We start from the raw sequence: 12,462 nt of genomic DNA on the forward strand, positions 1-12,462 counted from the left end.
AGGAAATGGAAACCCAGAGAGATATGACTATATTACATGATCACACAAGTGTTTAATGACAATGAGGATTTCAATACTGATCCCAAATCTAGTTCTCTATCCATGTTGCCTTGAGAATTTGAGTAGCATCAGAATTCTTTCCATATTTGATAGTTCATATTCCAAATTTAGAAATGCTATGATGTCTTTAAGACAAATCTGAAAATATCCCCATTACCTTGAAGCTCTTTAGCACATGTATTCTGAATAATTTCATGTATTTCACTCATGTATTGCTAAAACATTTTTAGGAAGTAGGTAGGATGAAGTGGTAAACTGGTATAATGATTTTGCTTTCTTTTTTAAATGTCTAAATTTCCTACTGAGTTCACTTTTTTTTTGTAAGTAGGGAGCTCCTATTGAGCAAACACTCTATTTCAAAAGAGATATACCATCTTTCAATGCATACCATCAAGTCAAATGTCATTTTGAGATGTCAAGTTGATTTGTCTAGGTTCACATAGATCATCCATGTGGCTCAGAGGCAAGATTTGAACCCTAGTCTCTTGTCTCTTGAAGGAATTTCATGACCTCCATCTTGAGGTAATACTGATACGAAGTGATTTATCCCAAATAAAGGAGATAATTGTTTCTGCAGCTAAGGACCTGATTCTTGAATCTTCATTCAGTGTTGTGGCTAAGGGTTTTTCATGGAAATGATTAAAAAGTCACTCATGGGATTGTAGCATCTCATTGACAAACTATCCTTGACCCATCCCATTCTTTTTCTTTAACAACCATTTTTTTAAAATTAGAATTTTTCAAGGCAAATGGAGTTAAGTGGCTTGCTCAAGCCCACACAGCTAGGTAATTATTAAGTGTCTGAGGTCACATTTGAACTCAGGGACTCCTGACTCCAGGGCCGGTGCTCTATCCACTGCACCACCTAGCTGGCCCCAACAACCAATTTATATTCCCTTTGCATCCCCTGATCCTAGAATCACTAGAACTAGGTGACTGATAATGCGAGAGAAAGGAAACATGGAAGGATATAAAAGACAAATCATCTTTTTTTCCTCAGTTATGTCCAAGATTGGCCCTGCTCGTGCCAGATTGGCTTTTGGCAGATCTCAGTGTGAATGGGTATATCAGTACTAAGTGTTATAGAAGAGGATCAATTGTGCATGAGTGAACCAGCTCATATTTGACTCAGGAATAACTACTGAGAGGCAGGATCGATGAGTGAATAGAGTTGGTCTAAGAGCCAGGAAGCCATCCTTTCTCTATCACATACTGACTGTGTGAACCTAGACAAGTCATGTAATTTCTCAGTGCTCTAGATTAAGCATTGCAAAGAAAGATTTGACTTGCATCAATGTAACATTTTCCTTATTTAGTCGTTCCCTATAATAATGAAATCATAGATCTAGTTCAAATACCTATTATAATAAGAACTGGCATTACTTAGCACTTCAGGTTTGCAAAGAACTTAAAATGCATTTATTCATTTTAAGCTTGCAATAATCCTGAGGTTTAGCTACTGTTATTCTTCCCATTTTACAGATGAGGAAACTGGGATTTAGGTAAAATGACTTTCCTCTTTCATATAGCATCACAAAGCAATCAAGTTCTGAGGAAGGAATTGAACCCCAGTCTTTCTTAATTTCAAAAGCAGGCTGCCTTTCATTGCACCAGGCCAGTCTTAATGTTCTAGGCATGTCACTATTGATAAAGATGGGATGATGCAATGGAAAGGACACTAAATTTGGCACTTGGAGATCCTTATTATCTATAAGATCTTGGTCAAATCTTTTTACTTCTGTGTGCTTCAGATACTTTATTTTTTAAATGAGGAGATAGGCCTTAACTCTATGTCTGTGATCCCATGATTCTGGTGGGGAGCCACAAGTACAAAGTGAAGAGGTAGGAGATCTCATGTCCTATATAGGAAGAGCTGTGAAGTCAATGTTTGATCCAGCACAAGAGCCCTCACATTTCTTCCTATATGTATTCACTTGGCTATCCTATTTTTAATTCTCAGAGGATAAGATGACCCTCCTCATTATCAATACTTACCATTCCACCTGTGTCTTTTATTCCCTCCTCTCTCCCAGGATTTAGCACCATCAATGATGAACTGTCCCTTTTTCAATCTTTGCCCTTTAGTGACTGTCCACTTGGGCTGTTCTATTCTCATATCTCCTATCATTTATTATATCTTTTAGGAAAAAAATGAAAATCCAACCTTCTCATGATTGCCCAGTTTCCCCTTAAACTAGACTGCTTTCTTTTGCTCCTCATTTTGCCTCAACTTTTAGAAAAAGTAGCCTAGCTACTTTTGCTTGTCTGCCTTCCTGATCTTGTTTTACATGATTCCTCTTCTCTTTCTTTATTTCATCCTTAAACTATACTTCTAGCTCTTTCCTGATCTTGCTCCATTTTGTCCCACAATCTCTTGTGACTTCAGAGAAACTTTCCTACATTCCCAACTCTTTAAATCCTTCCATTCCTCCAAGGTTCATTTTAGGAACCACCACTTTCAGGAAGATCCCTCATGTGATTGATCCCCAATCTCCCTGCCTTTGGCCATCTCATAGCCTTCTTTTTGAACCATCCTATGCATTTAATCATGTTTTGATTAAGTTATCTGTATATGGTTCTTTTCTCCTTATTAAAGCATAAGCACTTTGAGGGTAGAGATCATGGCTTCTCTTTTTCATTTGTGTTCCTATCATCAGATAGTCAAATGCATTTCATACATTCCTGTTGAATTGGGTCTTCTCATAAAGTGACTCATGAGTTCAAGAAAGATGATGTGAATTGGAAGGAACAATTTGGGACAAAGAATCACTGACCTCTAGCTGTCTGCTTTGGCTGGCTCAAACTCAGAAGTATTTGGACTGGCATTCTCCTTCAGTCTGTTGCATCATAAAAACTGTGGTAGCCATTATAAAAAATGTAAAAATGGGCAGCCAGAGGAGGAGAGACGCAATAACGAGTGGCGGAAGGACTGTAGGACAAAAAAAGTAGCTTGGATTTGGAGTCAAGCCCAGACTTGGGTTCAAATTCAACCTTAGACATTTGTTAGTTTTGTGACAAGAAAGGGAAAGTCATTTAAGCTGTGTCCTAGTTTCTTCAGATGTTAAATGAAGAGAATAATGTAGAGATATAGGGTATGGGCTCAAATCTTGACTATCTCATACACTTCCTGTGAGATCTTGAGCAAACTACTAAGCCTCAGTTCTCCCTTTATTCCAAAAGAATGATTCCATCAATCAGCATGAATGCTCCTGTTAAAATTCTTGATTGCCAACTGGCTTGCTGGCTAGAGGATTTCTTGATTTTTTTTGCAACCAATCCCAGGATAGTTCTTTGGGAACTCTCCAGATTTTATTCAATGATGCATTTAGTTATGCTTCCCAAATTTATTAGTTTCTTGTTCATCCCTAATTTGATTGATTCAGTCAAAAGTCTGTACTTTCTCATCCACTGTACTTGATGTCTTTGGTATTGTTCAGTAATTTCAATTGTATCTAACCTCATTTTGGGTTTTCTTGGGCAAGATACTGGAGTAGTTTGCCATTTTCTTCTCTAGCCCATTTTACAGGTGAGGAAACTGAGGCAAATAAGGTTAAGTGACTTGCCTAGGTTCACACTGCTAATAAGTGACTTGAGGCCAGATTTGTACTTAGGAAGATGAGTCTTCTTGACTCCAGGCCCAGTGCACTATGTAATATGGTACCACTTTGCTGCCATATTACTTGAGCTAGGGAGTTTCTAACCCCAACCTTACTCTGTGAGTCCATGAGATTATTTTTCCTTCTGGAGTCCAAGAAATGTTTCTGGGGCATTTGAATTGATAACTAAAGGAAGAACTTTCAAGGGGGACAAAAATGAACAAGGGATTGGAATCCATTCTAATAATTGAGAGTGGGATGAACCAATTTGTCAAAAAAAAACCCCAAAGGATAGGTCAAGAACAGGAAATAGAAAGAGGGGTTCCTTTTGGTTGCAGCATGGAACACAAGAAGAGGATCAGTATAAAATAGAAGGATCAAACATCCAGGGCTGGAAGACTCCTGAGAAGTCACCAAGTCCAATGGAAGCCTAGACCCTTAAGTGACTTCTTCAGGGTCACATAACTAGTACATAACTAAGGTGAGATTTCAGACTTTCCCCATTCTTTTCATAGCATCATGCTGCCTCATATAAGGTCAGAAATATGGATTGGAGCTATATCATGGAGGGCTTTAAATACTGCACTAAGGTCTGGATGGCTCCTCTCATCTGAGGGACACATGGGATGACACAAACATTGATTTTATAATTCCTTTTCTGGGGGATACTTTGATATCACAAAATGAATTCATCTCTTGCTGGAAACAGTCCATATTGTTGCTGCTCATACAGTGCCCTTAATTGCAACATTTGGATTATTTTTGGAATGCCAGCCACTGCAATCAAGGGCTTTCTTTCCCATTTTCAGGATTCATTTTTCTCTGTTCCCCGGCTTTCTTGTTTGGATTTCCCATCCCCCTCCTCTTATTCGGCAGACTTCCCCAGGGTCTCTTTCTCTACTGCTTTTTTAGCATTTCTCATCTTTGCAGAGTTTTTCTTGCCTTCTCCCCACCCCCATCCCCCTTTGTACCAGACCTTTAAACAGATATTTAAAGCAATTATTCTGTTCAGTTTCATTATTGCAATCCTACCGCTTGGGTAATAGCTCACTTGAAAGAATGCTTGGCTTTTTTGACTCCTGCATTTTCTTTCCCAGCTCTAGGAATGACATCTTCCCACCCTCTCATCTGTGTTACTTTTATTATTTACCTGAGCCTCTTTTCAGTAACATGAAAGCCTCTGGAATACAAAAGGCCAAATTTCAAGGGGAGACCAAGTCAGCCTGCCCAGGAGGATCATTTTTCAATTAATGATTCTTGGTTTATAAACACCCCAACAAGGAAAATTGAGACCATTTCCTTTCCTCTTGAATCCCCTTTGTGTTCTTGCAACAATATTTCTCATTTCCTACCACTTCATAATTTAGATTGATTCTGATTACATGTTCATATGTAGGCTTTTTCCCCATGAGCACAGAAGCAAAGAGTGTGGGTTCAAATATAATGCTGCTAAACATTTACTCCCCCAGTCCTTCAGTATTCAATGTTTGTATTCCCAAATGGATGGGATTCTGTTATCTTTGACACAATTCTTGATCCCACTATATGATCCCTTTTAGTAGTTCATGGATATTTCTTTACTACTCACTTTCTACTGGACTTTTTTTGTTATTGTTTGTTCAGTTACTTTAGTTGTATCTGACTCCATTTGAGGTTTTCTTAGCAATGATACTGCAGTGACTTGTCGTTTCCTCCTCCAACTCATTTTATAGATAAGGAAACTGAGGTAAACAGGGTTTAGCTGATTTTCCAGAGTCACACAGCCAGTAAGTGTCTGAAGCCAGATTTAAACTTAGGAAGTTGAGTCTTCTTGGTCTTAAAGCCTGGTGCTCTTTGCACCTAGCTGCTCAGCTGGGTTTTACTTATGGTGTTGTGTAGTTTTCACTTATGCAGATTTTGAAAAACAGAACCCACTGGAATTCAAATCTGTTTAAATGAGAATATTTCAACCAGCATTTATTAAACTCCTACCGTATACCAGGAATTGAAGTCTGTGCTGGGAATACAAAAAAAAAAAAAAGCACCAACAAGTCCTGACCCCAAAGAGCTCACATTTTGTTAGAAGGAAACATTTATATTTTATAAGGAAATAAATAAATACAAAGGAATTGATGGGAACCCTTTGGCACTAGCAACTAGGAAGATCAGGACAGACCTCCTGAATGATGTGGTGCTTGAACTGAGTATTGAAAGGACTCTGGGTTCCAAGATGGGGAAATGAGGAGAGAGAATTTTCCAGACATAGATCAAGGATAATAGGTTCAGCATGAGAAAAGATCTAGAGAGTCACCCAGTGATAGTATCATAGGACTATAGATAGATTCAGAGATGGGGGATGGTTCATTACTTTTATTTCATAGATGAGGAAACAGGCCAAGAAAGTGAAACAATTTGCTGAAGGTCACAGATATGACAGAGGCAGGATGCTAATTTGGGTTCTCTGACTCTACAACCTGTCTAGTATACTATTTTCGATTATATATTGTTGCTCAATGCTACTTACATATTTAATACACCATGTTATCTCTCAAATGAGAGGTGAGTAAGGATATGAGGCAGAGGGACAATTCCCAGGTAACTCCAAGGTTTCAGATCTGGGATACTGAGGAGGATGGTATCATGGATAGAATTAGCAGCCAATTTTTCAGATTTGTGAAGCTTGTGATATTGATTGGACACTTATATGGAGGTATTTTGTGAGCAGTTTAAAATATATTTCAGTGAGATAGTCAGGACTGGAAATGTGGATTTTCCAGTTACCTGTTTTTTGGTGGAAGATGAAATTATAGGAGTGAATCAGTTCACCAAAGAGCATTTAGAGAGAGAAGAGGATCAAGGTCCTTGGAGAACACACACACACACACATACACACACACACACACACATAACTAGAGTGGGTGGGAGTTTAAATAGATAATGAATAAAGCAGGGAAGCAGCTATTGGTGGAGGAGAATCCAAAGAAGTCTTTCTGAAACCAAGGGCATTTTCTCCCCCATCAAATGGTCTTGGACCAGTAGATCTCCAAGTCTTTTCCAATTCTAGTTCTTTGATTGTATGAAAGAAAGAACTTGGTTGCCCTTTCCTGGGCTGAACCTCAGCACTCCTGATCCTTGAAGTGATGGTGAAATCTCCTGATGGAACAATGGGTCTGTAGAGCCCTGTCTTTCCCTTAGATCTTGCTATGTGTAACTTTTCTGTCCCCTTCTCTCCACCTACATAACTAGAATATAGTAACACTAATACTAATGCTAACAGGGGCAGCTAGGTGGCACAGTGGATAGAGCACTGGCCCTGGAATCAGGAGTACCTGAGTTCAAATCTGGCCTTAGACACTTAATAATTAATTACCTAGCTGTGTGACCTTGGGCAAGTAACTGAACCCCATTTGCCTCGCAAAAACCTAAAATAAATAAATAAATAAACAAACAAATAAATACTAATGCTAACACCACCACCACCACCACCACCACCACCACCACTACTACTACTACTACTCTACTGAAAATAATAACAATGCTTGTCCTTCATTCTTGAAGAAGACTATGACATAAGGGAGGTGATGCTATGAGAAACACATGATTGGATTTGAGTGAGGGGGGTTGTGGTAAGTCATCAGCCTTACTTTCTCCTCCAGAATCATCTGGATCTAGTGGCCAGATATGCATCAGGACAACTGGAGATGGCCCTGGATGTGAGGCAATTAGGTTTAAGTGACCTGTCTGGGTTCACACAACTAAGAAGAGTGAAATGTCTGAGGTTGGATTTGAACTTGGGTCTTCTTGGACTTCAGGACCAGTGCTTTATCCACGGTGCCACTTAGCTTTCCTAACTAGAATATAATAATATAATTCATCATTTACTATCTTGATTATTTCAATGGTCTCCTAACTGATTTCCCTGCCTCAAATCTCTTTCCACTCCAGTTCATCCTCACCAGTGCTGCCAAAGTCATTTTTCTTAAGTCTTTGACTGTGTGACTCCTCTACCCTACTTCTCTACTGTAATGTTAGTTCTCTATTTCCTCTAGGATAAAATAGAAATTCCTGTTTTGCTTTTAAAGCCCTTCACAATTTGGTCTCAAACTACCTTTTCTGCTTCATTGTATTACTCCTCTTTCTTCTATCTTCTATGATTCAACCAAACTGGCCTCTCTGTTACTGTCTCACATCACTCTCATCTCCCATTTCTGTGTCTTTGTCTGGAATGTGTTTCTTCCCTATTTCTACCTCATGGAACTTCTCTTTTTTAAGCCTTTCCTGATCTTCCACTGGTTAGTGCCCTCCCTTCTTTATTACCTTGCATTTAACTATTTTGTATATATTTATATTTATTAACTTGACATTTAAATGATATATAGTTCAAGTTAATAACACATATTATTTTGGTCTCCTCCACTAGAATGTAAGCTCCTTGTGCATGGAGATTATTTAATTCTTTGTCCTTGGATCCTCAGTGCCTAACACAGTATTGGTAGCCCATATTAGGGCTTAATAAATATTTCTTGATAAATTATATTTTCCTGGAGGAGCCCATGTATCAGATTGCTGTTTGAGCTGAATAAGATCTTAGATGTAGAGACCACCAGGGAGTTGGTCAGAGATTCAGTTGGATTTAATAAGCATTTATTAAATAACCACTACGTACAATTCCTTATGATCAGCTCTGGGGATGCAAAGATAAAGATGCCATATTCTTTGTTTCCAAGATACTTCCCCATTCTCCTAAGAGGTCATGGTAATTTGATACCAAATTCTTGATAATACTGGTCCACTGCCTAGTTGTCTCTCATGTTCCTGTGTTAGGGTTCATAGGATCCTGGCTATAATATATTGAATCTACATTCCTTAGTGTGAATACATTTCCCCAAGAACATATCTCCATAGATTAAGTGGGAAGACAGGTGATCATCAAGAAAGGGCTAGTGCTTAAAAACAGTGATCTAAGTGTAAGGGGAGATAAATTACCCCCCTCTTAAAGTTTTGCCTAGCCTTGCTCCTAACCAGGCAACCTTTTCTGGTTGACATAACAGAGATGCTGAAGTGAGGCTGGAGGTTGATTGTAGTTGAAGGGCTGTGGCAACATATAGACTCCCACACTTGGAGGTGGGAATGATCAAAGCATTTGAGGGCAGGAGAGCAGTTGAGGAAATGGGCCACCAGGACAGAAACATTGAGGGAGGATCAGCTGGAAGGAGGCTAGGCTGGGTTGGAGCAGAGGTGAGTGGGGAGCCAGAAGCAGCCTGGCTTAGATGTAAGAAAGGAAGTATAGCTGTAGTGCCATTGGGGATATAAAAAAGCAAGCTACTCAGTGGGAGCACCGTCTTCCTATTCTTGTCTCTATCTCTTTTTTCTTTTCAGAGCAACAGAAAAAGAACACGGCAAGCTCTTGTAGGTTAAGGCTGGGTCAATCTGAGCACACCTGACTTCCTAGGGTAAGGTAAAGGAGAACAACTGAGAGAGAAAAAGAGCAGAAATGAAAGTCCAGGATGAGTTTTATTTAGTCATAAAAATTAGAGCAGGAAGAGGCAGTAGGGATCAGCTAATCTAATCCCTTCATTTTATAAAGGAAATAGAGGCTCAAAGTATCAGTTTGACTATTAATGTCAGAGCCAGGATTTGAATCCAGATCCTCTGACTCCAAAATCAACTTTCTTCCCATTGTTACTTTTCAACTTTGGATATATGCTGCCTTACTCATGACAAACAATTAATATATGAACTTGGTAACTGTTTGTTGAATTTAATTGGATTGGAGGGAGCAAAGAGGAAAAGGAGAACTGTTGGAAGACTTTTGCAAAAGGATGGGCATGAGGTGCCTGGACTAGTGATAATGAATTGGCTCTGGGAATGGAGGTGAACACATGAATCCAAGAAACTAGAAAGGAAGAAGTCATAAGACTTGATGACCATTTGGGGATGGAAAGCAAAGTTGTGCAAAGAGTCAAGGCTAGTTCCAAAATTTTTAGTCTGGGAAACTAAAAGATTAGTGATACCACTGACATTCATTGGAGAGGAAGATTGTTCAAACTTTGATTTGTTGGGCCTGAGATGATGGTGGGACATTCATGTAGTCTAGAACGTTGTTGAAGATAAAAATATTGGAATTCAGATGAGAAAGCAAGTACAGAACCTTACATCAGGATATTACTCACTTGTATCAATGCCACAATCACACATTATGTGATTATTTACATAATCAATGCCACAAAAATGACTGGTCTACACTGAGGGAGTGAGAGTAGAAAAAGGATAGGGGACCTGGAAATGAACTTTGTCATCCTATGATTATAGAGCAAGAAGGAATGAGGGAAAATGGGCATTCCTTAGAGTCTGATGCAGAAACAGGGTGAAATAAATGTGTTGCAAAATTTATCACTTACCAGAAATACCACAATCCAACGTTTCAACCACTATTCATAAAGTACCTACTAAATATGTGGCACTGTCAATCCCAAATAAGACATCTTTTTTCCTGAGAAATTTTATTTTATTCTATTCAGTATAACATTTTGTCTATGTAGATCATTCTGAACCCTGGCATTCATCCAATGTATTAGTGATCTCTACCAGCTTTGTGCCTAGAGATACCTTAATTCAAATCATTGATGAAAATGTTTTAAATGGCATTAGGCCAAGCAGAGATTCCTGGGGCTCTCTACTAGAGACCTTCTGAGTTGACATAGAACCATTAATTAACACCTTGGAGATCCAGCCATTCAACAAGTTCTAAATTCATTTAATTGTATACACCTAGACAACATTTCTCTATATTTTCCACGAGAAAAAAGTATGAGAGGAGTTTATACATGTTTTCTAAAATCCAGGTGAATTACATCTAAAGCATCCCGCTTTGAGCCTAAAGAGTCTAGTAACTCTTTAAACAATTAAATATGAGATTGTGTAATTCATTTTAATTCACTTCACTTGATGAAGTCACACAGGCTCTTTGTGATTAGCATTTCCTTTCCTAGATATTCAGTTACTGTCCTTTTAATAATAAATTCTAGAATTTTGTCAGGAATTGAAGTCAACCTTATTAGCCTGGCCTGAAGGCTAATCAATGACTATATTTTTCCCATCTTTTTTTAAAATAAACAATGATGACATTGGCTCTTTCTCCAGTCCTGTAGCAACATTTCTCATGCTCCATGATCTTTTAAAGGACACTGACAGCGCTTCAGCAATTGTATTTTCAGTACATGCATGGGCTATGGGATTCAAATTCACCAAAGAAATAGGTGTTCTTTTACTATGTTCTTACTCATCTTGGTTATAAATTCCTTGTTAACCATCTTTATTCTCTTCCCTCCAAGGCAAAGGTCAGTCTTCTGGGTAAACAAAAGAAAAAACCCCAAAGAATTCAGCAATCTTTCTTTTTGTACTGAATTTTTAATTTAATTTTTCTAATTGCATACAAAGGTAGTTCTCAACATTCAGTCATTTGCACATTTACAAATTCCACATTTTTCTACAACCCTCTCTCTCTCCTACCCCCTCCTCATGGCAGCAAACAATCTGGTAAAAGTTGAACATGTACAATTGTGATTAACACATTTGCATATTTTGAGTGATATCTTTTGAGTCACTGAGACACTGGCACAGGACCACCCATCATGGCACACCCATATCATTGAAGGGGCTGCATTCTATGAGAAAGGCAGAACTGAAGCAGCTTAAAGGAAATGTGACCTATGTAAGTTAGGTACCCACCCCAGGTGTTCACATGGACTATTTGTCTCAAACATAGTGATGTCATTTTGGTCTTTTTTGATAATGAAGGATAAGAACCATCCATGAAACCAATCATTTCCATATAAGTCATGTTGTGAAAGAAGAATTCAGCAATCTTACCTTTTATTTGTCCCTTCATTATAATGTTTCTATTTCTTCTATCCTATCCTTTCTTTAATTCTCCCCTTTTCCTTCTGAAGGCCTAAACTAAATTCTTGTTATCCTTAACTTTTCCTCATTAGCATTTGATACCTTCAACATCATTCTTACAGGTAGAGCCCCACTTTTATATTCATCTTTTATTACATGTCCTATTGTTCATTTTCTCTAAATGCCTTTTAAACATTAAAATTGGTGAGAGAGTTCCCTGTGTATCCACACTGATCTTTTTGGATATTTCTTTCTCTTGTTCTTCAGTGGAATGGTTTCTTTTTATGTCTCCAGAATGTTATTTTAAGAAGTCATATAAGGGGAAGCTAGGTGGCATAGTGGATAAAGCACCGGCCCTGGAGTCAGGAGTACCTGGGTTCAAATCTGGTCTCAGACACTTAATAATTACCTAGCTGTGTGGCCTTGGGCAAGCCACTTAACCCCATTTGCCCTGCAAAAACCTAAAAACAAAACAAAATAAAAAAAAGAAGTCATATAAGCAGATTTTCCCTGTAGAAGTTTTGGCTGTAGGATTTTTACTCATCCTTTTTTTTAACCCATTGAAACATTCTTTTCTCTCCTTTCCTATAATATGTTCTAAGGTGAAGTAGTTGCTTTCCCCTAAAATTCCCCTCATTTCCATATCAGAATCTAGTTCTTCCTTATTAGCTGAAGTTGTCAAAGGTAGAATTTCCCCTTTCTTCTTTAGCTTTTAGAAGATGGCATCATTATTTCTTTTTTTCTTTTATTAAAGATTTTATTTGAGTTTTACAATTTTCCCCCCAAGTCTTACTCCCCCCCCCCCACCATGGAAAGTAATCTGTCAGTCTTTAATTTGTTTCCCTGTTGTACATTGATCCAAATTGAGTGTGATGAGAGAGAAATTATACCCTTAAGGAAAAAACAAAAAGTATAAGAGATAACA

At 38.3% G+C, this 12,462-nt stretch overlaps 1 long non-coding RNA gene across 4 annotated transcripts in view; it reads left to right on the forward strand.

The window, feature by feature from the left end:
* Window positions 1-12,462, forward strand: part of LOC141490761 (uncharacterized) — a 733,557-nt gene that overhangs the window by 34,344 nt on the left and 686,751 nt on the right. The window lies entirely within an intron of this gene.

This window comes from Macrotis lagotis, chromosome 6 (assembly GCF_037893015.1).
Source record: "Macrotis lagotis isolate mMagLag1 chromosome 6, bilby.v1.9.chrom.fasta, whole genome shotgun sequence".
Taxonomy (NCBI): Eukaryota; Metazoa; Chordata; class Mammalia; order Peramelemorphia; family Peramelidae; genus Macrotis; species Macrotis lagotis.